Source organism: Bidens hawaiensis, unplaced genomic scaffold, assembly GCF_021521415.1.
Source record: "Bidens hawaiensis isolate Kalapana, Puna unplaced genomic scaffold, B.hawaiensis_p1.1 tig00001685_1, whole genome shotgun sequence".
NCBI classification, from domain to species: Eukaryota; Viridiplantae; Streptophyta; class Magnoliopsida; order Asterales; family Asteraceae; genus Bidens; species Bidens hawaiensis.
The window spans coordinates 1,064,044-1,090,331 of NW_027491095.1; the positions used below are offsets into that span (position 1 = coordinate 1,064,044).

The following is a 26,288-nucleotide window of genomic DNA, read 5'->3' on the forward strand; positions in this document are numbered from 1 at the left end:
GATTATGAGAGAACTCCATTTTATGGAGATAACTAGAGAACTAATAATAAAGTATTTTTAATTTAATTAAAAAAAATATTTTTTAATTTTTTTCTTTCATTCTTCTTATATGTTGTTATTCTTCACCACAAAAAAATAAAAATAAAAAAAATAAAAAATAAAAAAAATTAACGAGTAATGCATATATTCAATACACCGACTTTGTTTATATTGCATATGTGCAATAGTATGCATTTTGATATTTGAAATAGTGTTGAATAGCATATTATATATAGTTGTTTGTATTGTTTATATGCAATAGTGTTATATTATATACAAAAATTGAAAAAAATCGATATAGTGCATATGTGCATTAGTGTTGTATTACATATATGCGATAATGTGTTTTGCATACAATTATTAGTGTCGTATTTGCATATATTCAATAGTGTGTATTAGATCATGCAATTGTGTTGTATTATATGCAATAAAACACTATTGTATGTATGCAATAGGCATTAGTGCACATATGCACTACAGTACTACACCGACAAAGTTTTTTTTTTTAGTATCAATATCATCTTATTAGAATAAGAAAAGAAAAAAAATCACGAAATAATTTTTTTTAAAATAGTTAAAAATAATCCTTTACTAATTCTCTAGTTCTTTTTTTTAAAAGTAGTTCTCTTTGGATCCCACCTATATATATATATATATATTATAGATATAGATATATAATAGGCTTCCTAAAATACATTAGTTATTATTGAAACTTGAAGATAAAGAAAGGTACTTGTTGCAATTTTAGTCTATGAACAAGAATTCTATGATTTTGGTTTGCCTACGATTTGCTTTAAAGGTAACGGGGAGGGCCCGTGATTCGGTGAACCCTACTTGAGAGCTTAATAAAAAGGAAAGGAAGATGAGATAGATGAGATTGGGGAGGGAATGATGATGTTAAGATTTTTAGTGTGGGCAGTTTTTCATATATGAAAAGTTACTATAACATATTTTCATTATTTAAAGTTAGGTTATACATATAGGGAATTGGATAGGGTATACATTCACAATATTTTTTTAAAATTTTAAGATAAAGAGTTGTTTTGATGGATGTAATGGGAATGCTCTAATGGTTTAAACTAATTGAATATGGGAAAATCCCCAAAATACTTATTTTTACTGCCTCATTTTCAAGTTTAGCTATGGTTTTCACATAATACCTAAAATAGCTATCTTAATCCGTCGGATCCGACGGAAGAACAATACCCTTCGCCGGAACACAACTACCTATAAAATCTCGCCACTTGTTATGATATTTGGTAATCTGACGAAACACGAAGCTAATCCGTCGTCCAACGAAACTGTTTCGTCTTTCGACGTACATAATACTTCATTTTCTACATTTCAAACCCTAAACCTCCATAACCAATTTTCATCTCTATCTTTCTTATTTCTTTACAAAATAAAGCAAATCAATAGTGTAAATCGTTTAGTTTTTCAAAGAGAACACAACCATAGTGTTTGTTTTTCATGAATTATGGATGAACAAATTCGGAACTGGTACCGATTGGTACCGGTACCAAAGTTTTGAGTTTCGGTATCGGTACCAGTATTTCCCGATTTTTTCTACCTTCAATACCGGTAGCGATTTTCAGGACTGGAACCGGTCAGTACCGGTACGGTACCGATCTCATCCCTATCACGAATCACATCTATTGTTGAGAAATACGCACAAGAAAGTGGCCAACCCTTGTGTTCAGTTCAGAGAAATCCTCCGTCGGATACCTTCACCGTTCCGTTGGATCTTCCCCTCTTATGTCGGATCCGACAGATCATTTTTGACACGTGACGATTTGTTACATGCCCATGATTGCTATTCTGTGTATTTTCTTAAAAGCATAGCTAATTAAGGTTGGAAATCGCTTGATCGAAATGACTATTTTAAGGATTCCTCATTCAATATTTAGACCCGTGGTTAAAATGTGCTATAGACAAGTCCTGTTTTGAAAACCAAATGTTATGGTTGGATAATTTAACTTTACTTTGTAATGTCAGCAATGAATGGTAAGATTTTAGTTCACTTTTGTTATGTTAAGTAGATTGATATCAATCTGGTTGCTAACCATCTAGGGGCCCACCACCTATTCCCGAGTCAAAGAAGATCAACAGCCAACAGGTGTATTTGATGTCGAGTGCATGAAATCAGAGGGACGGTGAAGACAGCAAAGCCGAATACCTGCATTGAGTCAGCCATGGGGTTAGCGGGCACGTTAATGAGAAAACATGTGGTTTCTAATATATACGCACTTGTATTAAGTTATGTTAGGGTTCTATTTTAATTATTCATTTAGGTTTGTTCATCTTGTTTAGTGACTATATTAGTTTAATCATTATATGTGTAACATTAGTACACGTACAAAACTCATGTATCCAATTAAACACCACCTAGAAATAGTTTGGTTTATAGGATAATCATTCTTCTAACATCCACATCCAGTTTTAGAATTGGTGACATTGTTAAACGTCAACTTTGTCACAATAAATATTAATTCATACATTGAAACCTTATAAATAGTCTCACAATATACCATACATCTTACAAACACAAAAATGGCAATGAGCATCCCCCTTCTCATTGTACTCCTCACCATTTCCATTTCACCATGGTTTTCCTCAGCCATACCAAACGACGTGAACTGGTGGTGCGGTAAAACACCGAACCCCGAGCCATGCAAGCATTTCATGCGTGCCAAACCACACAAACTCGATCTCGTTTTGGGAAAATCTGGTTTTAAGAAAATGGCTTTGGAGTTAGCCATGGAGCATGCACTTAATGCCGAGACTCACACCAAATGGCTAGGTCCAAAGTGCCGCAACGAGCGAGAAAAGGCTGCATGGACTGACTGTCTAAAGCTATACGAAAACACAGTATTGCAACTAAACCAAACCCTAGACCCAACCATCAAGTGCACCGATTTTGATGTGCAAACGTGGCTTAGCACCGCACTGACTAACCTCGAGACTTGTCGGGAAGGGTTCGTGGAGGTTAATGCTTCGGACTACATGTTGCCATTCGTGAATAATAATGTGACAAAGCTTATTAGTAATGCTTTGGCTATTAACAATGGTTCAAGGACACCCGTAGAGACTTATAAAAATGGGTTTCCTAGGTGGGTTACACCCAGTGATCGAAAGCATTTGCAGTCCACAACTCCACAAGCGAACATTGTGGTGGCTCAGGATGGTTCGGGGAATCATTAAACGATTAAGGCTGCTATTGATGCCGCGGCAAAGAGTAGCAGAAGTGGGAGGTTTGTTATTTATATAAAGAAAGGTGTATATACGGAGAATATTGAGATTGGTAGCTATATGAAGAATATAATGCTTGTTGGTGATGGGATGAAGTACACCATTATCACCGGCAGCCGGAGTGTCAGAGGCGGCTCCAGCACGTTTAATTCCTCCACCGTTAGTAAGTAGCCGTTCTTTATTTTTTTATATCTGTAAACTTGTAATTACGGACACGCAAACTGACCCACGTCAGACTACCCTTTGACGCAACTAAGTAATATTTCCCGTTAGTTAAAAGTATTCAAATAAATAATATATTTTGAAAGGCAATTATGTATGACTTTTGATATATAGGTGAAACCTTCTCTAGAAATGAGGCATGTTTGAAATACATGTTTTACACTTCTACTTATTTTGTGAAACACTAATAAAAATTAAGTGCCCCAACTCACAAAAGGTTTTTCTTCTCTATCAAATTTTGCAATTAGAATTTAACTTGGTTTTACATATATTATCTACTATTTGTTATTTGTAATTATAACTCTAACTATATGGTTAATTTTCTACATTTTAATAAAATTTTACGAAAATCCAAGTTGGGTTTAAAATAGCGTATTTTTACGCCCACCATTAAAAATACATTACATTAAATAGAGTTTTTTACCAAAATGGATGGAGAGGAAAAAGTATTTACCAATATAGGTTATTTTAAAACTATTTATCAAAATGGGGATTTTTTCTTTTCCCTCTCCTTGTTATTTATTTTTTTACTTCTAGGGTTAGAAAATAAAAAAGAAAAGGTAAATAAACAACAAAAAAAACGATTTTTGACACATGCAGCATGTTTTAGATCCTAAAAGGAGTTTTAATTTTTAAACACAAAAAAGAAACGATTTTTGGCACAGCTAACTGATCAAAATTAAAACTTAATTTTTCTTTATAAAAACTTTATCTTTTTAAAAATATTAAATTTCTAAATTTTAACACTGTGTTCTTGTGTGTTCAAACATCATCGCTTTTCTTATTCATATGACACCAGATAAAAATTACACATTCATTGTAAAACTAAAAAACATAAATCATCATATATTTTTTTTTCATTTACTAGATAAATATCTATTTAGCTTTTTACAAGATTTGATTATTTTCATCTTTTATGTTATAAAGAAATAGAACTTGATATTAAAAATGTTAAAATAACAAAAAGAAAAAGGGATCACAAGTATACAGATTTAAAATACCGAAAAAAAATATCAACTATTCCTAATTATAGATAACCATCAAATAAAAAGAATAATGGGTTGATTAACAATAACAAAATAAAAAGAAGATAAAAAAACAGATAAAAATGGCTGCATAACGAGTTGATTGAAGGGAAACAAATTAAAAAAGCAACTACTAATAATTAGAGATAAGAATCAAATAATAAAATTGTTTAAAATTAGAAATAACAAATAAAATTTCAAACACAAAAATAAAAAAGTTGATTGAAAAAAAAGGCACCAAGAGTTGTTCAAAAAATGAAAAATAAATAAGATTAGGAGTAATAAAAGTAATTAAAAAAACCTATTTTGGTAAATACTTTTCAATCTACCCATTTTGGTAAATAGTTTTTCCTCCCCACCCATTTTGATAAAAAAAACTCACATTAAATACAACTTATTTTCAGTAATATTTATATCGAATTAAAGAAAACAAAACAAAACTATGTATTAAAATTTTAAAAAGTATCACAGGTTAAATGTCATTAAAAACTAAATTTAATGCTAAATAAGTACGTACTTAAGAAAGAAAATAAATAAACAGAGATGTCACCCTTTAAATGGAGGGATTACCACATTTAATGTTTAAATTAAAAAAAAAACTCATTTCTTCGATATATTCTAGTGTTTTCACACGTTTTATTTGCATGTAACAACAGTTGTAATGGGGCCTGGTTTCATTGCTAGAGGCATAACATTCCGCAACACAGCCGGCCCTCAGAACCACCAAGCAGTGGCTCTATTATCTGGCTCAGACCAATCAGTATTTTACCGTTGCGGTTTTGAAGGATATCAAGACACACTCTGTGTCCACTCCCAAAGGCAATTCTACAAAGAATGCTACATTTACGGCACTGTCGATTTCATTTTTGGCAACGCAGCCGCAGTTCTCCAAAACTGCATGATTTATGGAAGACGGCCCATGACTTCCCAAGAGATCACCATCACGGCCCAAGGCCGATTTCAATCAAACCAAAACACCGGGATTGTTATCCAAAACTCTCGAATCATGGCTGCACCCAACCTACAACCGGTCTTGAGCTCGTTTAAAACATTCTTGGGCCGGCCTTGGAAGCAATATTCTCGAACGGTTTACTTGAAAAATTATATGGATGGTTTGGTGGACCCGGCTGGATGGTTAGAATGGAAAGGGGACTTTGTTCTTAATACTTTGTATTATGGAGAGTATATGAACTATGGACCGGGTTCTTCGACTAACCGAAGAGTGAAGTGGCCTGGGTACCATGTTATCACAAGCTGGCACAAGGCTTCTAAGTTTACGGTTGCGAATTTTATAGACAGTCAATCGTGGTTGCCGGTAGAGGTGCACAAATCGGTTTTTTTAAAAAAACCGGTTCGGTTATTAACCGGACCGGTTTTTTTCGTCCTGGAAAAAAACCGGTTCGGTTAATAACCGGACCGGTTAATAACCGGTTTTTGTGCATGAAAACCATAACCGGTCAAACCGGTTACGACCGGTTTGGGAACCGGTTAGAACCGGTTAATAAACCGGTTTTTTTATTAACCGGTTTTTTAATAACCGGTCTAACCGGTTAACCGGTTTTATTTTTATTATTTTTTTTTTAAATAACCATTATTTTTTCACAGTATAAACAAACCGGTAACTACAAGGCAAACCGGTAACTACAAGCATTAAATCGTTATCGCATATTCGTAACTCAAAAATACATAACTTTCATTTATAGCTTTTACATTAAAAATACAAACATTAAATCGTTATCGCATATTCGTAACTCAAAAATACAAACATTAAAGAATGCTTAGACACGATTACATTAACAACTTGCTGTTTCTTACTCATTATTTTCATCGCTACCCGATCCCGAGCTATTCCTTAGGTAATCGTCGTACGCGGCTTCTTCATCGGTCATTGGTTGAGTGTGTCCTTGATTGACCTCGTCTTCATACAAGCCCGCCTCATAGTCCATTTCCCCCTCGAGTGAGCGTTGATGTTGTGCCCTATCTAAAGCGTCCAAGTAATCCTTGTAGCAAATAGACATCTCTACAGCTGGTGGAGTGAGTCGAGTCCTCCTAATCGATATAACCCTGCCAGAAACAGAAAAAGCAGACTCCGAAGCTACCGTGGAAGCTTGGACCGTTAGTAAATCTTTGGCCATGGCGGCGAGGATCGGAAACTCATCCTCCTTACCTCTCCACCAAGCCAGCAAATCAAGACTTCTAAATTCATCTGGAGTCATGTGTTTCACAAAGTTGGTACCACCATACCTTCCAAGTTCACTGCTTGGGGTGTTTACCTTTTGACGTTTACCGGCGTCTTCCCAAATCATGTAGTACATCCCCATTTCAAGGTCGGTTTGGGATTGGGATTGGGCAACAGCTCTTAACGAGTCATGAATTTGGGAAGACGACCCGTATTTTGTAAGGTAAACATCATACATGTTAGACAAGGTGGTGTTGAAAGCATTCTTTAAAGTTTGGTTATAATAGGGGTTTTGATCGTCGTTTAACTCTAGCTCATCACAAATTTTTTCTATTAAAGCTTCAACACCACCAACATTTATGCAAGGGTTTAACGCAGCAGCACATGTCAAAACAGCGGGTAGTTGTTGAAAATATTTTCTAAATTTTTCTTTCATTTTTACACTCATATCAAAATAAGGTGCACCCCTACAATGAAGTTCACTCAACTTTGTGCACATGACAGCAATTTTTGGTAAAGCAATGGGGCTTGTTGGATAGTAAACCCCGGATAAACTTGTTGTGCAAGATTTAAAAATTTGAAGTACCTCCGTAACGATCTCAATCAATAACCAGTTTCTAGGATCGTACGGTGCACATTTACCCCTACTTGACATTATTTGATGAAACGCAACTAGTGATTCTTTTTGTTGGATGGCTTTCTCAAACATATCACAAGTCGAGTTCCATCTTGTTGGACAATCCCAATTGGGCCCCAACCATTGACAATTAGCTTCATCACAAAATTTTTTGTATCTTGAAAATGTTTTATTGTTGCTAAAAACATCTCGTAACATTCTTTTAAAATTGTTTCTTTGCGTTTCGATCACGTTTAACCCATCTTGCACGGCCAAGTTGATAATATGTGCAATGCATCGGCTATGAAAAAACGCTCCATCACAAATAGGTTTATACTTTAATTTTAAATGGCCAACCGCGGCCGTATTGTTGGACGCGTTATCAAACGAAATTGAAAAGATTTTATCTTCAATCTTGTATTGTCGAATGACTTTATCCAAGAGTTTAAAAATATTTCTGCCCGTGTGCGGGTAATCAAACAATTGAAACGCAACGGTTCGTTTCATCATTTGCCACGACCCGGGGTCAACCCAATGAGCCGTCACATAAATGTATGAGTCGGGCGAACCATTAGGTACCGACCACACATCCGTTGTTAAGTTTACACCAGTTTGTAAGTTTGAAAAGTATGAAATTAGTTCGGATTTAGCGTTTTTCCAAGCTTTAAGACAATCTCTTCTAAGGGTCGAACGACTTACGTGTTGGTAGCGTGGTTGAACATACTTTTGCATCATCGACGTGAATTGAGGGTTGTCGAAGTGGTTGAAAGGAAGTGTATTTTGAATCACAAAGTTTGAAAACTGTTGACGTACCGCTTCAAGGTCGTACGTAAACACCGTTCCTTGATTCGTCATCTCCGGCTGCGAACTACTTCCCGATTCGTCCTTCAAGGCCTTGCAAAAGGGCCTTTGTACATGCGCTCTTAAAGTGGAGTTTGCATCTTTGCCATAAAACTTCAAACAATGTTTGCATCGAGCTTTTTGGGTACCGTTAGACATTTCGCATAGGTCGAAATGTTGCCAAACATCTTGGTTTCGTTTCGTGGGGATGACCCGAACGACCGTTTCTCCCGTGTTCGAGGCACCCATGTTGACGGATGAAGCAGCACTTTGGGAGGCCATGATAATCGACTACGAAATAAGAGCGTATGGAGTGGTAATGTGGTATAATTGAGCGTGAGATAACAAAATAATCGCGTATGTAATAAACGTTTAGAGCGTTTGGAGTTGTATAATCGAGTGTGATCTAACCAATACCCAACCTAAGCTATATATAGATGTTTGTGGGGGTAAAATGGGAAAAAAAAAAAAAAACGGTCAAAAATAAGAAAAAACGGCTATATGGCCGTTACTCAACGGGAAAAAAACCGGTTTTTAACCGGTTAACCGGTTTTTTTATAACGGTCAAAAACCGGTTTATAAAAAAACCGGTTAACCGGTTTTTCTAATAACCGGTTATTAAAAAAACCGGTTTTTTAAAAGCCGGTTATTAAAAAAAACCGGTTTTTTTTAAAACCGGTTATAAAACCGGTTTAGGCTCCAAATTGTGTAACCGATATACAAACCGCCGGTTTGTAAACCGGTCAAACCGGTTTACAAAAAACCGGTTTTCTTAAAAACCGGTTTCCGGTTTAAACCGGCAAACCGGTTCGAGGACCGGTTTTTTTGACCACCTCTAGTTGCCGGGCACTGATGTGCCGTTTTATGCCTGGTTTTAAGTTCTAGTAGAACTTTTTGTTGGGTAATTATATATGTTGATTTATATACTTAAGTTCTTTGATACAGTTTCTTTCATTCATGTAACAAGAGTTTACTATGAATAATTTTACAATAATCCGTAGGGTGTCGTGTTATCTTAATATGTAATACAAGTATACAACGTACCCATGCTGATAAGTATATGTTCGAAAGTAAGGTGGTACGTAGATATACGATACCGTGCATGACTAGAAATTTTTAATTAATTTATTATTATTTATTTTTTTGAATAGCAAAGATGTATAACTAAAAAAAGTTGTTAGAAAAAACCTAACCAAACAACAAATGACATGATGTTACATGAAAAGTAGAGGTGGTTGAAGCCACTCAATCCAAAATACTTTAACCTTTTCATTTCTAGTTACAATTCAAAGAAACAAGAATTGCAAAATAGAATCAAATATTAGCTCTGTCTTCGAGTCGTTGGCTTTGAACGTTGCTTTGTTCCTAGCCATCCAAATGACCCACCAAGCTGTAGCCAGAAAGAATTCCTTCCACAAGTTAAATGACTTTGATCCATCCAGGTATATATGTCTTTTGGTTACATTGTATTCGGCTCGACTAACCGAAGCCAAGCGAAAACCGATTTCCAAACCGCATATGCTACTCCACAAAATGAACGTAAAAGGATGATTGGTTGTTTCATTTCCTTGCACAGAATTGGCACAAAATAAACGGAACGTCTAACCTTTTATTCGAGAGCACTACTAGAAAAAGAGATATTTTTAATTCTACAACTGAAATCGTAGGAAATTTGTTAGAAAATCCAGTTTCTAACAGTTTTCCAACAAAAAGTTACGTTGGAAAAACGCATGCTTTAAAATCATTTTCAACAGCTTTCCAACAACTTTTCTTACAAAATTACTATAAAAACATGTGGTTGTAAACTTCCACAACTTTTTTAGAAAAACTGTTTTGACTTAACATAATGTTTATTAGATGATATATATTTTGTTGGAAATCTGTTGGAAATACTTGTCGTATGAAATTTATAGGAAATTTTCATAGGAAAATGACTTATTTTCTAGTAGTGGAGGTTAGCCATAGTCGGTAACTTGTCAAGAAAAAGCCGCTAAACGAAGATGTTTACCTTTTATGGAACACTTTTATTCCATCTAGTTTTCCCCAAAACTGCCGGGAGCAATTTCTTCCTATCGACTTTCTTATATTTTAATTTCGTTTCGATCTTCAAATTCCTGTTTCCACGAATCCTTACTCAATGACCAAGGATGGTTCCTGTTTAGGTCAAGCATCGACCTTTATTGTGTGTCCTCCGCATCTCCTCTGTTTGGGCGTTGTCAAACCCACACCCAACTTTGATCATGTCTCTTATTATTGTTTTCAAGATTAAACAACCATGGGTAAGTCAAAGCCAAATTATCATAAGCAATCTAACGATCTTGCCAAAAACGAGTCGAATCCACATAGCCTACAACTTTTTTCATCGTTGATAAAGGTATTACACTTTGATCATTAAGACTGGTCACTATGGTGAGGGGCTTCGAAGCCCCTCCACCGTGACACGTCACCGCCACGTAAGCAACAGGAGGCATCGAAGCCCGCCTCGCTATGGTTTAATGCCCTCAAAGGCGCCCACATATATATATATATATATATATATATATATATATATATATATATATATATATATATATATGTATGTGTGTGTGAGAGGGGGACCCACATTCACCATCAACCGCGCCGGCCGTTGGAACCACCCAACCTTCGGCGCCCTTGGTTGGACCGCGCCCCACGGCGGTGTTCGGCGCCCAACGGCGCCCGCCACATCAGCCAACGGAGCCCCATAGCGAGTAGTCTAACAGCATGAATACTTTTCTCAATTCTGTTCCAAACTCCTTATGCAAATTACCTAAATACCCTTTTCATTACCAAAAGATAAAAAGAGCCTACTCTAACTAAAACGTACAGAAAACAGCGCTAATCTTCCGCTTCAAACTGATCTTCATCTCTTTCAACAAGTGAAACGTCGCGTGTATAAATATTCAAAGTATATATCTATAACTCTATGGAGCTAATGGCATACAAAAGTTATTAATTTTTTTTTATGAATTTGTCACAACCAATGGCGAAGGTTGAATCCCTATTCCGCGCGCGCAGGTGGGCGTAAAAATTAAAATTTTCATAGGAAAGCGCACAAAGAAACCGAGGGGAGGGGATACTTATGAGAGTTATAAAGCTTCTCCCATAGTCACAAAATTAAAAGAATTTTTTTTTCATGGGCTTTTTTCAATAACTGCGGGACGTTGGGCTTAGATATTGGGCAGCTGGACATTGGCCTGCAACTGCCAACTGGTAACTGCATTTTATATGCAGATGTATTTAGTAGTGGGCCAGTTGGATGATATGTGATATTAAACGTTGCGATATTATTTCATTAAGGGCGATTCGTTAAAATCTCGTGGGGTGGCTTGAAGGAGATTTAATATAATAATAATTCGTTTATTATTATAAATAAGTTAGTCTTATCTGATAAGTTAGTCTTATCTTGATAGTTCTATTTGATTTTGGTTCAAATTATGTATTTATATACTAGTAGGACTAGGACTAGAGTGTTATATAAAACCTTGGTTATTTGTTTGTTTTATTAAGTTTTTTAGTGTGTCTTTTCTTAATAAAAATATAGTATTTGTTTGTCAAATAGCAACCTTGTGTGTCAAATATAATTGCTTGCAGCCAAAGCAATTTGTTAAATTCTTCTTTATCGTATAGAAGAAAGTGCCATCTGTTGGTTTATTAATTTGGTTCATTAACCAATAGCTTGCAGTCAATTTATTTGTTTATTTTCTTCCTGTTCGTTTTGAAGAAGTTGAACAATTGCAGTCGGTTGCGTGTTCTAGTTTTCGGTTTGATTATCAGTTTGTCACTTGTGAAAACGCTCTCTAGTTTAACAAATGGTATCAGAGCCAACGACCGATTCGTATCCGATTCTTTGATCGAAGTCCAGCCCGTGTGATTAGTTCCACGTTCGGTTGCTTGTTTAAAGCAATTGATTTGGCTGTAGGATAAAGAATCTGTAACAACATAAAAATTTCTAGTTCAAAGTATCAACTTTCCAAAGTCTAGGGACTAAAATTGTCAAATTCTAAAGTTGAGGATTTAAATTAAAAATTCTGATTTCCTGACCCATCGCGCTACGCGATGAGTCAGAGAAGAGCCCCATCACGTATCGCGAAGGGGTACCTGACACAACGTGACACGTGTGCCACGTGGCACACAGTGGCACTGGTTATCGCCACGTGTCACCACGTGGCAACACTGCTGTCACGTGTAGCGGTGCCTGCCACGTGCCAACACGTGGCAGGTCTACGTTGTGAGTCAGCAGACCTATATCGCGATACACGATAGGTCTGCTGAGGCACCCATCGCGTAGCGCGATGGGAGCTAAATTATCATCTATAAATAGCAGCCATGGGCTGCTCATTTCCACATCCCAAAACCTGCTCTCACATCTCTCTACTCTCTCTCTCTAACTATACCTCGATAAGCGTGCCATAATACCTCGTTAAGCGTACCCCGATCCCTCGATTGTGTAACGACGTTTCCTCGAAGTTGTGCCACCCTCCACCCACATACCAAGAAGGTGTTGTTAATGGCAAGGAGTCTCGAAAGTCGTGTCAACGAGTGTTGAAGATTTGACATTCCTCGATTTGCGTGTCGAGAAGATTAAAGCGGCGTTGGAGTGCTGCTCGTGTCCCTAGGGTTTCTATACGCCATTAAGGTTAGGCGTAATGATGAATTCAATATAATTTAATATTATATTCAAGGCTTAAGCCTTAAGTCGAGGTTATACTCGATACCTCGATAAAAGAAAAGAATGATAACATAACAAAGATATGAATAAAAGAATGAATATTTAATGTTTTGATAACATATATATGTGTGTAAGTATATATGTAAATATTCTTTGTTATGAAATATTATTTAATGAATAAAGAGTATTCTTAAATAATAAAAGAAAAGATTACGTTTCTTGGAGAAGAAGAAACGTCGGGTTTTTATTATAAACTAAAGGTTTATAAACTTACTTCTAAACTAAAGGTTTCAAGTAAACAAGAATTGAACTAAAGGTTCAATCGAGGATTGAGATATAAGACTAAAGGTCTTAAGCCGGATCGTGTATCCGACTAACAAATATTTATACTCGTACTATAGGTGCGAGATAAAGAAATGGAAAGACCCTTGAACGGTGAGTGAAGCCGATCCTAAAGAGACAAGGTGATTACGCCCCCAAACTTTTACTTATTTAAAATGAGTCAAACTTGTTATTTGAAATCGTTTACAAGGAACTATGTGTCCCTAAAACCGTTATGAATAAGGGTATAAACCTAGCCCTCAGGCTGTGGTATACGTATGTCTGGATCCTTACATAGGTGGTACTATGCGTTGTTTGGGCATGATCGCACCACCCTTGGTCGTAGGATGCTCTCCTGCAGGGAGTACGACCTTATGTGTATATTTACGGGTACTTAACTAAGTCGAACGCTGCGGTGTTTGCTGAGGTGATCTAGCGTAGAGGCTCATATTTATAATGTGTTATTTGACTTTGTTATTCCTAAACCAGGTTGGGCCGAGGCAGGCGTAGTCTCGAGGGGTAATAAAGTAAAAGAAATATTTTTCCGTCAGCGTGTTCACCAGCATTCGTTGGTGACGTATTTTATTACATTTTGCAGGTGAACAAAGTTAGAGCTTTGAAATGACGAAGTACTATGATATCCGATGGCTCTGATTCTTTTTGTGAACTTAACATTTTAAATGGTGGTTTGTAATTATAAACAAATAATCTTTTGATAACTTAAACGGATGTTTATAATCCCGTCTTATGAATATATATAAATATTACACTTTTGATCCTTAAAGTTTTATAAGTTTTCCGCAAACTAATGCAACTCTAATTTATTTACAAACACGATATCAACTTACGAGTCACACTCCGAGGCCCTAGAAAGGGGTGTGACAGGCTTGGTATCAGAGTCATCGATCTTAGCGAATTGGGTATCATAAAACAATACCCAAGCTTCGATCCAAGTATAGGAAATTATTTGATTATTTGTTTTAAGGATAAGATAGGCTGGTAACCTTTCTATCCCTCTCTACATTCTAAACCACCCGAATTAATAGATGTCATTCAAAGCTATGATAGAAAATTTTGTTCGCAAGGCCGAGGAAGCCGGTATAGCCGAACCCTACCCTGAAGACAACATGAGCGATGGATATTACGAAGCGTTCTTTGATCAAGACGTGGAACGAGACTTGTCCAAACCCTTATACTATCCCGGAAGTAGGCACTACCCGATCGACATCCCCGATAGTCCACCGAAGCCAAGTGTTGAGGCACCGAGGCATTCAAGCTATCATCCACCAACTATACCCATGTATCAACCGTCAGAAGTACCAACATACCACCCAACGGAGGTCCGAACTTATCAACCCACGAAGGTATCACAATATTTCCCAACTGGTTATGTACCGCCAAATCCACATCCGTCATACGCCTTTCTGTCAAACTTACCTATCAAGGAGGAACCACGAAACCCATCCTCCGACTGGATGCAGTGTCATTCCGACCCATGTCGATGGTTTACCGGAAGCTCCACCATGAATGAAGTTAGCTCCCAACCAAAAAATAACGAAGGGCCATCCTGAAAGCCCAAGATGAGGATCATGATGCCTTTCGAAAGTTTCAAGATGCCCTCCATAAACATTGAAACTCCACAACCTATGGAGGAAGACAAACCAGAAGAAGAGGAGGAACCTATGGAGGAAGAAGAGGAACCCATAGAAGAGGAGGATTCTGATAATGAAGAAGATCCCGAAGAAGATAGTGAGGAGGACCCAGTGGAGGAGTCCGAGGAAGAGATGGAAGAAGAGCATCCAGAAAACCCGAACGAAATATCAAGCCCGATGAATGGATCACTCACTTCCAATAATGCAAGCTATGGTTCTGTGGACCCGTATGTCCAATACTTGGAGAAATTAAGGAACCAAGCTTCGTCAAGCGTCCCGTCATTTCAAGGGAGAATTCCTTCCATTCGCGAACAGAACCAAGCTGCCAAGACCTACCTCTACCTTGCATCTGATTAGACTTATGTTCCGTATCCCGAGCCGAGAAACCATTACGAAATGGTAACACTGGTTTATTGCGACCCACCTCCGCAGTACGGTTATCCCAACATAGTCCCGCAGTCATATGAGGAACATCTGGATCGTGCTTTGCATGAGACCGACGACTGGAGAAGAAAGGTGGATGAGGAAAAGAAGAAGAAAATGAGCATGGGAGAGAAACTCCTTCGTAAATGCAACAAACTAACGAAGGTTGTGAAGAAGTTCTTGAAGGACTGAAGATGGTGGTGTGTGATGTGAAGAAATATGTGTAAAATAGTACTGTATTTGTGATGTATGAATAAAGAACGTTTGAAACGTTCTAATGTAATGATAGGATGATATATATATCGTTGAGACGATATATATGTAAGTGTATTATGATATATATATCCTTGTGATATATATATATATATATATATATATATATATATATATATCAATGTATAATAAATAAAATGTGTGTTTAAAAAGAAATGTTGTTAAAATTTCAGACTTAATTGAGAAAGATAAAAAGAAAAAGATGTATGAACAAAGCAATAATAACGAAAACGCACGAAAAGAAAAAGAAATGAAAGACAAGGGGAGAGGCCCCGAAAACCAACGAGATGAAGAAATTCCCGAGAAATATATGAATAAAATCCAAAAGATGATAAAAGATGCCGTAAGAGAAGAATCTATTGATAGACCCCATTCTAGGCTATCTCGAAATTCTCAATCTATCAATCCTTATAAACCTGTTATATCCCGACCTAATCCCTCTCGAGTTGAAGAGAGTGTGCATGAGTCTAACGCCGACGGCATAGTTAGACATGAGTTCAAGAAACTCAAGATAAGCGGTTGTTCGTTTAAAGATTTCAAGTACTATGGACCGAAAGAGTTCCATGGTGACAAGGGAGCCATTTCAACCGTGAGGTGGCTCGAGGAGATGGAAACAATCGTAATCACAAGTAAGTGTTCCGAGGTTGAGAAGATTCAGTATTTAACCCTTATGTTTAAGGGTGAAGTGTTGGAGTGGTGGAATGCTCTATTGATGAGCAAAGGGAGAGATGTAATGTATGGTTTGAGTTGAGAAGATTTTAAAGCGTTGTTGATGGCTAAGTTCTGTCCCATGCATGAGACTGATCAGATTCAAACGAAATTTTTGAATCTCAAGGTCATTGGGACAAACCTCCGCGAATACAATACCAAGTTCCATGAGTATTGTCGCCTTGTTCCTCAGCTGGTTCACCCTGAATCCAGCAAGGTCACGAGATATATTTGGGGACTTCCGCAGGAAATCCGCGATATGGTAAGGTCTCACCTACCACAAACCGCTGACTCGGAAATGGAGTTAGCCGGTTACCTAATGGGCGCATGGTTCGTAACAGAGAAGAAGACAAGAAGGTTACGACACCAACAACTCAAGGAAGAACAAGTGGAGGAAATAATCGCTTCAAGGGTAAGGGCGTTAACCAAAGTCGATTTAATTCAAACGCCCCGCAATGTAAAACTTGTAGGAGGTATCACAAAGGACATTGCAACTTTGCCCCGCCTCCTAAGGTGTGTGAATCATGCAATCGCACAGGTCACGATGCTGCTGATTGCTGGAAGAAGAGGATGACTTGCTTTAACTGCAAGGAGATGGCCATTTGAGTTGTGAATGCCCGAAGAACAAGCCCGCTGCTGGTGGTGCGGGTGGAAGTGGTTAAAACAAAAAAGGGAAACGCTCGAGTCTTTGTACTCGACACAAAAAGGGCCGCTGACGTACCAGAAACCATAACCGGTACGTTTCTAGTTAACGACACCTATGCTAGAGTTTTGTTTGATTCGGGCGCGAATTTGAGTTTTATAGATTATAGATTCTGTATTCTATTAAACGAACCATTAACTAAATTAGATAAAACTCTAAGCGTCGAGACTGCTAGCGGTGAAGTCGTTAAGATCTCCGAAGCTCTTGAAAACGGAAAAATCCTTCTAGCTGGTTATTTGTTACCTATCTGTTTGTTACCCATGAGATTGGCTGGTTTTGATATTGTACTTGGTATGGATTGGTTATCCGATAACCATGCCCGTATTATCTGCAATAACAAAACTGTTGAACTTCAAGCCCCCGATAAACGAACGATTCGAATTGAAGGGGACAAAGATGCGGGCCAAGTTAGCATAATCTCTGTGATTAGGGCTAACAAATGTTTAAATCAAGGATGCCTCGCATTCATGGCCTACGTCACTGAAGAGTCTAAGCCAAAGGAAATTAAAGACGTTCCTATCGTTTCCGAATTTTCTGACGTCTTTCCTGATGAACTCCCTGGTATTCCTCCCGATCGTGAAGTAGAATTTAGGATTGATCTAATTCCCGGTACTGCTCTGATCGCGAAAGCTCCGTATCGCTTAGCGCCAACCGAGATGAAGGAATTAAAGAAACAACTCGATGAACTTCTTGAAAAAGGTTTCATTTGACCGAGTTCGTCGCCTTGGGGAGCACCAATTCTATTCATCAAGAAGAAGGACGGTTCCATGAGGATGTGTATCGACTATCGTGCGTTAAACAAAGTTACAATCAAAAATCAATATCCACTCCCTCGTATTGATGACCTTTTTCATCAACTTCAAGGTGCTAGCTTCTTTTCAAAAATCGATCTTCGTTCTGGCTATCACCAACTTAGAGTCCAATCTGAAGATATTCCAAAGACTGCTTTCCGAACAAGGTATGGACATTATGAGTTCACAGTTATGCCGTTTGGACTTACTAATGCTCCGGCCGCGTTCATTGATATGATGAACCGTATTTGCAAGCCTTACTTAGATAAATTTGTTAACGTATTCATCGACGACATACTTATTTACTCTAAGTCTAAGGCCGATCATGAAATTCACCTTCGTACTTTGCTTGAAATTCTTAGAACCGAGAAGTTGTATGCCAAGTTCTCAAAATGCGAGTTCTGGTTGCATGAGGTGCAATTTCTTGGTCACATTATCAATGTTAATGGTATTCAAGTGGACCCCGCTAAGATTGAAGGTATCTCTAAGTGGGAGGTCCCAAAGCCGCCAACTGAGATCCGAAGTTTCTTAGGTTTGGCCGGCTACTACCGTAGGTTCATCGAAAATTTCTCAAGAATCGCCGTTCCCTTAACCTCGTTAGCTCGTAAAAACATCAAGTATGAATGGGGAACGAAGCAACAAGAGGCGTTCGACATACTCAAGAAAAAACTTACCCAAGCACCGATACTGGCTCTGCCAGAAGGTACTGAAGATTTTGTAGTATTTAGTGATGCATCCCACTCGGGTTTGGGATGCGTACTAATGCAACGCAAGAAGGTAATAGCTTACGCCTCTCGTCAATTGAAAATACACGAAAAGAATTACACGACTCACAATTTAGAGTTAGGCGCCATGATCTTTGCACTTAAGATTTGGAGGCACTATCTCTATGGAGTACGATTTACTGTGTACACTGATCATAAGAGTTTGAAACACATCTTTGATCAAAAAGAGCTCAACACGCGCCAGCGGCGATGGATGGAGACTCTTAACGACTATGATTGTGAGATTGTGTATCATGAAGGCAAGGCCAACGTCGTGGCCGTTGCCTTAAGTCGCAAAGAGCATGAAAAACCCAAAAGGGTTCGAGCTTTGCGCCTAGAACTTCAAATTGATCTCTTTGAGCAAATCAAATCCGCGCAAACGCAAGCAATCAATGAAAATCAAATCTCTGATGAAAAACGCAATGGCACCATTGACTCGCTAGTCAAGGGTGACGATGGTATCCTAAGACTCGGTAATAGGATTTGGGTACCAATCGTTGGAGGTTTGCGTGAGAAAATCTTGAATGAAGCTCAAAATTCGAAATACATGATGCATCCCGGAAGTGATAAGATGTACCACAACCTAAAAGCGAACTATTGGTGGAATGGGATGAAAAGAGATGTCGCTTCGCATGTTGCGAAATGTTTGACTTGTTTGAAAGTCAAGGCTGAACATCAAAGGCCTTCGGGATTGCTTCAGCAACCCGAACTTCCCGTATGGAAGTGGGAGTTGATTACTATGGATTTCATTACCAAAATCCCGAAGACGACTCGACAACACAATGCGATATGGGTAATTGTGGATCGATTGACAAAATCCGCACACTTTATACCCATCAATGAGTCGTATTCTATGGATAGATTAGAGCGTATCTATGTAAACACCATTGTCTCTTTGCATGGAGTACCATTGTCTATAATATCTGATCGAGACAGTCGTTTTACGTCTCATTTCTGGAAAAGCTTCCAACAAGCCCTCAGTACAAAGTTGAACCTTAGCACTGCTTATCATCCACAAACCGATGGGCAAAGCGAAAGGACGATTCAAACGTTGGAAGACATGCTCCGCGCTTGTGTGATCGATCTAGGTGGAAGTTGGGATGACCACTTACCACTAATGGAATTATCGTATAATAATGGTTATCACGCAAGTATTCAAACCGCACCGTTTGAGGCGTTATATGGTCGAAAGTGTAGAACGCCCGTGTGTTGGTCTGAAACCGGAGATAATCAATTATCTGGACCCGAGATAGTCCAAGAAACAACCGACAAAGTCATTCAAATCCGAGAACGACTTAAGACGGCACGTGATCACCAAAAGAGTTACGCCGATGTCCGTCGTAAGCTGTTAGAGTTCAATGTCGGTGACAAAGTGTTATTGAAAGTCTCGCCTTGGAAAGGCGTTGTTCGCTTCGGTAAGAAAGGAAAATTAACTCCTCGATTTGTTGGACCTTTTGAGGTACTCGAACGAATCGGCACTGTTGCATACCGGTTGCGACTGCCTGAGGAAATGCAAGGGATACACGATGTATTCCATGTCTCGAATCTGCGTAAATGTTTGACCGATAAATCGTTGTCTATTCCATTAAAAGACGTTGAAATAAATGAGAACTTAAAATTCGTAGAACGTCCAATTCAAATTGAAGATTAGAAAACAAAGAAGTTAAAGAAAAGAACGTTGAAAATTGTGAAAGTAAAATGGGACTCGCGTAGAGGGCCCGAATATACTTGGGAACTCGAATCGGAAATGAGAAAGAAATACCCCCCACTTGTTCGAGTAAACCAATCTCGAGGACGAGATTTGTTTCAAGGTGGGGAGGATGTAATAACGTGAAAATTTCGAGTTCAAAGTATCCACTTTCCAAAGTCTACGAATTAAAATTGCCAAATTCTAAAGTTGAGGGTTTAAATTAAAAATTCTGATTTCCTGACCCATCGCGCTACGCGATGAGTCAGAGAAGAGCCCCATCACGTATCGCGAAGGGGTACCTGACACAACGTGACACGTGGCATACGGTGGCACTGGTTATCGCCACGTGTCACCACGTGGCAACACGGCTGCCACGTGTTGCCACGTGTAGCGGTGCCTGCCACGTGTCAACACGTGGCAGGTCTACGCTGTGAGTCAGCAGACCTATATCGTGATACGTGATAGGTCTGCTGAGGCACCCATCGCGTAGCGCGATGGGAGCCAAATTATCGTCTATAAATAGCAGCCATGAGCTGCTCATTTCCACATCCCAAAACCTGCTCTCACATCTCTTTACTCTCTCTCTAACTATACCTCGATAAGCGTGCCATAATACCTCGATAAGCGTACCCCGATCCCTCGATTGTGTGACGACGTTTCCTCGAAGTTGTGCCACCCTCCACCCACATACCAAGAAGGTGTTGTCAATGGCAAGGAGTCTCGAAAGTCGTGTCAACGAGTGTTGAAGATTTGGCATTCCTCGATTTGCGTGTCGAGAAGATTAAAGCGGCGTTGGAGTGCTGCTCGTGTCCCTAGGGTTTCTATACGCCATTAAGGTTAGGCGTAATGATGAATTCAATATAATTTAATATTATATTCAAGGCTTAAGCCTTAAGTCGAGGTTATACTCGATACCTCGATAAAAGAAAAGAATGATAACATAACAAATATATGAATAAAAGAATGAATATTTAATGTTGTGATAACATATATATGTGTGTAAGTATATATGTAAATATTCTTTATTATGAAATATTATTTAATGAATAAAGAGTATTCTTAAATAATAAAAGAAAAGATTACGTTTCTTGGAGAAGAAGAAACGTCGGGTTTTTATTATAAACTAAAGGTTTATAAACTTACTTCTAAACTAAAGGTTTTCAAGTAAACAAGAATTGAACTAAAGGTTCAATCGAGGATTGAGATATAAGACTAAAGGACTTAAGCCGGATCGTGTATCCGACTAACAAATATTTATACTCGTACTATAGGTGCGAGATAAAGAAAGGGAAAGAGCCTTAGACGGTGAGTGAAGCCGATCCTAAAGAGACAAGGTGAATACGCCCCCAAACTTTTACTTATTTAAAATGAGTTAAACTTGTTATTTGAAATTGTTTACAAGGAACTATGTGTTCTTAAAACCGTTATGAATAAGGGTATAAACCTAGCCCTCAGGCTGTGGTATACGTATGTCTGGATCCTTACATAGGTGGTACTATGCGATGGATGGGCATGATCGCACCACCCTTGGTCGTAGGATACTCTCCTGCAGGGAGTACGACCTTATGTGTATATTTACGGGTACTTAACTTAGTCGAACGCTGCGGTGTTTGCTGAGGTGATCTAGCGTAGAGGCTCATATTTATAATGTGTTATTTGACTTTGTTATTCCTAAGCCACGTTGGGCCGAGGCAGGCGTAGTCTCGAGGGGTAATAAAGGAAAAGAAATATTTTTGCGTTAGCGTGTTCACCAGCATTCGTTGCTGACGTATTTTATTACATTTTGCAGGTGGATAAAGTTAGAGCTTGGAAATAACGAAGTACTATGATATCCGATGGCTCGAATTCTTTTTGTGAACTTAATATTTTAAATGGTGGTTTGTAATTATAAACAAATAATCTTTTGATAACTTAAACGGGTGTTTATAATCCCGTCTTATGAATATATATAAATATTACACTTTTGATCCTTAAAGTTTTATAAGTTTTCCGCAAACTAATGCAACTCGGATTTATTTACAAACACGATACCAACTTACGAGTCGCACTCCTAGGCCCTAGAAAGGGGTGTGACAGAATCTTTCGGCGAAGAAAAGAAGAAGCAAAACCCGTTAGTCATGGCTGAGTTTCAGGGGCTCGGTGCGATGAAGAAGTTGAATAATTCGAATTACAATACCTGGACCACTTGTATGAGTTCGTATCTACAGGGGTCGGATTTGTGGGAGGTTGTTAACGGAGATAGCACGGTGGAGCCGAGAATTGATACTAACGGGGCTATTCACAAGTGGAGAATTAAGAGGGGTAAGGCCATGTTTATCCTAAAAACAACTATTGAAGATGAACTTCTGGAGCATATAAGAGATCTTGAAACACCAAAGCAAGCCTGGGATGCTTTGGCATCTCTTTTCTCCAAGAAGAATGATGCAAAACTTCAATTATTAGAAAACGAGTTACTATCAATAACTCAAAAAGACCTTGCCATACCACAGTATTTCCACCAAGTCTATGCCGGGAAATTGGTGATCTCGACCCGCATAATCGTATCGGAGAAGCACGGATGAAAAGAATAATAGTGCATGGATTGAAAACGGAGTTTCACAGCTTTGTAGCAGTCGTTCAAGGGTGGCCGACCCAACCCACTTTAGGCGAGTTTGAAAATCTTCTTGCGAGTCAAGAAGCACTTGCTAAACATATGAGTGGAGTGTCGATATCGGGGTCGGGGTCAGTGAAGCAAGAATCTGATGCATTATATGCAGCAAAAGGAAAGTCGAAGTACCATGGTAAACAAAACTTTGGGAACCGTTCGAAAGGCTCAGATGAACATAGGGCAGGTGGAAGTAAAAGCCGAGAACAAAAGCAGTGGAATGCTAATCGGAAACAAGCAGGTGGGTATAAGAAGAAACCTACATTTAAATGTTATAATTGTGGAGAACGCGGGCATGTTGCAAAACAATGCACATCGAAACCACCGGAGGAAGGTAACGTAGCAAAAGTAGAGCCTATGGTCGAACCAACCTGGGACGCCGAAGCCAACTTCGTGCAAACTGAAAGTGTCGAACTGGTGCAAGCCATGGTAGCAACGACTGAGACAACGAATAATCGAATCCAAGATTGGATTGTCGATTCCAGGTGTAGTAATCATATGACTAGTGATGTGTCTTGATGTACATAGAAATATACATCTTTTCGGCATCAGATAATCTCTAAAAACTGCAATTTCTATCTAATAGCATAGCATAAAAGACTACTTATCATAATAAAACATAATTTCAGGAGAAACCAAGCCTCAAACGAAGAAACAAGCAAAAATACGAAGAAAAACAGAAGAAAACACAAGAAAACAAAGAAACACGCCCCCATGCCTCAAGAAACACGCCTCCATGCTTCTGAAACAAGAAAAGACAAAATCTGGAAGCAAAAGCACGGGGCCGTGCTCAGCATGCACGGGGCCGTGGACGGGAATGCAGAAAAGACAGAGAAGAATTGAGCACATGTCACTAAACAACACGGGGTCGTGCCTGCTAACCACGGGGCCGTTGCCACTTCACACAAAAGACAAAACAAATCTAGAACATGTCATAAAATACACGGGGCCGTGCTCATCATGCACGGGGCCGTGCCTCATTGTCCAGATTGCCTATAAATAGTGGCTCATGTTGCATTCATCAAGTGTACCTTGAAAAGAGTTATCTCCGGTTTTCACTTATAAAAACACACACTAACACTCACTTTGAAGATCTAGTGAAGAGTTTGAAGGCTTGGAGGTCATCACCACTAATCATCATCATCAATCATCATTACCATCATTAAGAAGGAGGATTCATCTATACTTGGTTAGATTGTTCTAAGTTTAATCATGTATTTTTTGTTATCAATCATCTTAATGTTCATCATTATGCTCATTATGAGCTAAACTCTTTTTACCATCTAAAATCTATGAAGAAGCTTTGTTTTACTTGATAATTAATCAAGACATGTGATGTAGTCTAGTAAAGTACATGGTTATATTACAATTATCTTTTGATGATAAATGTTTCACCATCTTAAATCACTAAATCAAAGTTGGTGGTTGTCAATATCATTGGCAATCGTTCATGATCGATTCATGTTCTTGAAAGATAGAAATACTTTGATACATTATCGAAACATGGATCCTTATATTGTACTTAGAAATGATGAGATATAAGTTATGGTGTATTTTTCTAAACCTTAGTAATCCGAAAATGGCTTTGCTTAGGATATCGAATTAGTTAAAGAAACCATATGTTAACGGAATGTGTAATTATAACCTACATAAATCAACCAAGGGGAGGTTGTGTGATGAACTACAACCACCCGAAGTTGTTAGAATTGGTATTTGAGAAATCGAAGTCAATCCTAATCTTTCTACTTTACGAAACTACTTGTAAACTCAAATCGACATCATTGAGATGGTATGACATTAGGAAAGGGTGGACTTTAAAATGCGCATACCATCTCCTTAGTGCCGAAGATGCTCACTTAAGGTTTAAGGAGCCATCTATCATATATTGCTACGACAAGTCTATCACATGTCTACATATTAATTATCAACGCTAAAAATGGAATGGATTCTTGATCTTAGATGATAACCTTCGCATAATTGAACAACTCGTTTAGAATCTCTTATCTCGGTCACCTATATACTATATATATAAGTATTTATATTTTATAAAAAGTTTAAAAATCAACCCCAAAATGATTAAAACCTCCGATTGAAGTAAAACAACGATTTATTATTAGAAACCTGTGTGTCCACGGATCGATACTTGGTTCTTACCATTACTATTCTACATATACGATAGTTACACTTGCCTATTTTGTGTGTGTTTAGTCTTTGTAGAAATCATTTTTATAAATTTAAAACACGATCTTGTGCAAAAGCAAATCATTCCATCATTTCATATTTTATACCACTAGCACGCATGCATCAAAGTTTTTGGCGCCGTTGCCAGGGATACACTGTACGTTTCTAAGAACGATCCAAGTTTTAATTTAATCATTGTATATAATTGTACAAATTTTTTTACTTCTATTTTATTTTATCTTTAATTTTTACTAAATATTAAACTATATAATTTTACGGCTAGCCTAATTTTTAACCTTTACCTTACTTTTGAAATAGTTTAACTAACTTAGACATTAGTTTAGTTTAAAATAGCTTAACTTATAGTTCAACCTAGACTAACTTTAACTGACTTTTACTTTAGCGTAATTTTGATTTAGCCTCATGTATGTCCTCTACTTTTGAGCGTGAGCTTGTTTCTCCAATTTATGAACCGGAACGACTCTTTCGTCGACGAACTCGTAAACGGGCTACAGAAACCGCAGAAGCAATCAAAGACGAATCAGTAGACGCCATCACATCAGGAGAAAATCAAACCGAATAAATGATGGCGGCCCAGAACAATGAGCCGAACATGAGCCAGTATGCCAAGCCGACTCTCGAAGGCTATGGCAATGGAGTGGCTCCTCCCGAAATCACCGAAAATTTCGAAATCAAATCTAGCACCATTCATATGGTAGAAAATTCAGTTCAATTTCATCCTCTTTCTCACATATCTCGATTTCTACGAATTTGCGGAACCTTTAAAATTCAAAACTATTCAGAAGATCAAATCAAGCTTAAACTCTTTCCTTTCTCTCTAAGGGGCCAAGCCCTAGAATGAATAGAATCTCTTTCCTCTGGTTCCATCACCACTTGGGACCAGATGGTTGAACAGTTTCTCCTCAAATATTTTCCGCCCGATAAAACTGCCAAATATCGAGCCAGCATTACCGGATTCCGGACCGAAGATGATGAATCGTTACACGCAGCATGGGAAAGATACAAAAGTCTTCTAAGAAGGTGCCCACATCATGGACTGAGCGTATGGTTACAAGTACAAACTTTCTTTGATGCACAATCCAGTCAAAACAAACAGGCCATCGACCAGATCGCTGGTAGAGACCTGGGATCCAAATCACCTAACGAAGCATTTGAAATCCTGGAGAAGGCCGCAAAGAAGAGTTTCGCTTACAACCCACCAAGATCTACACCTACCCATAAGGGAATACACCACGTTTACTCCAGCACTCTTGTCAC

The 26,288-nt window shown here is 38.2% G+C and overlaps 1 pseudogene; it reads left to right on the top strand.

Annotated features, from left to right (window-relative positions):
• Positions 1–2,531: 2,531 nt before the first annotated feature.
• Positions 2,532–14,752, top strand: LOC143591998 (pectinesterase 2-like; annotated as a pseudogene).
• The last annotated feature ends 11,536 nt before the right edge of the window (positions 14,753–26,288 follow it).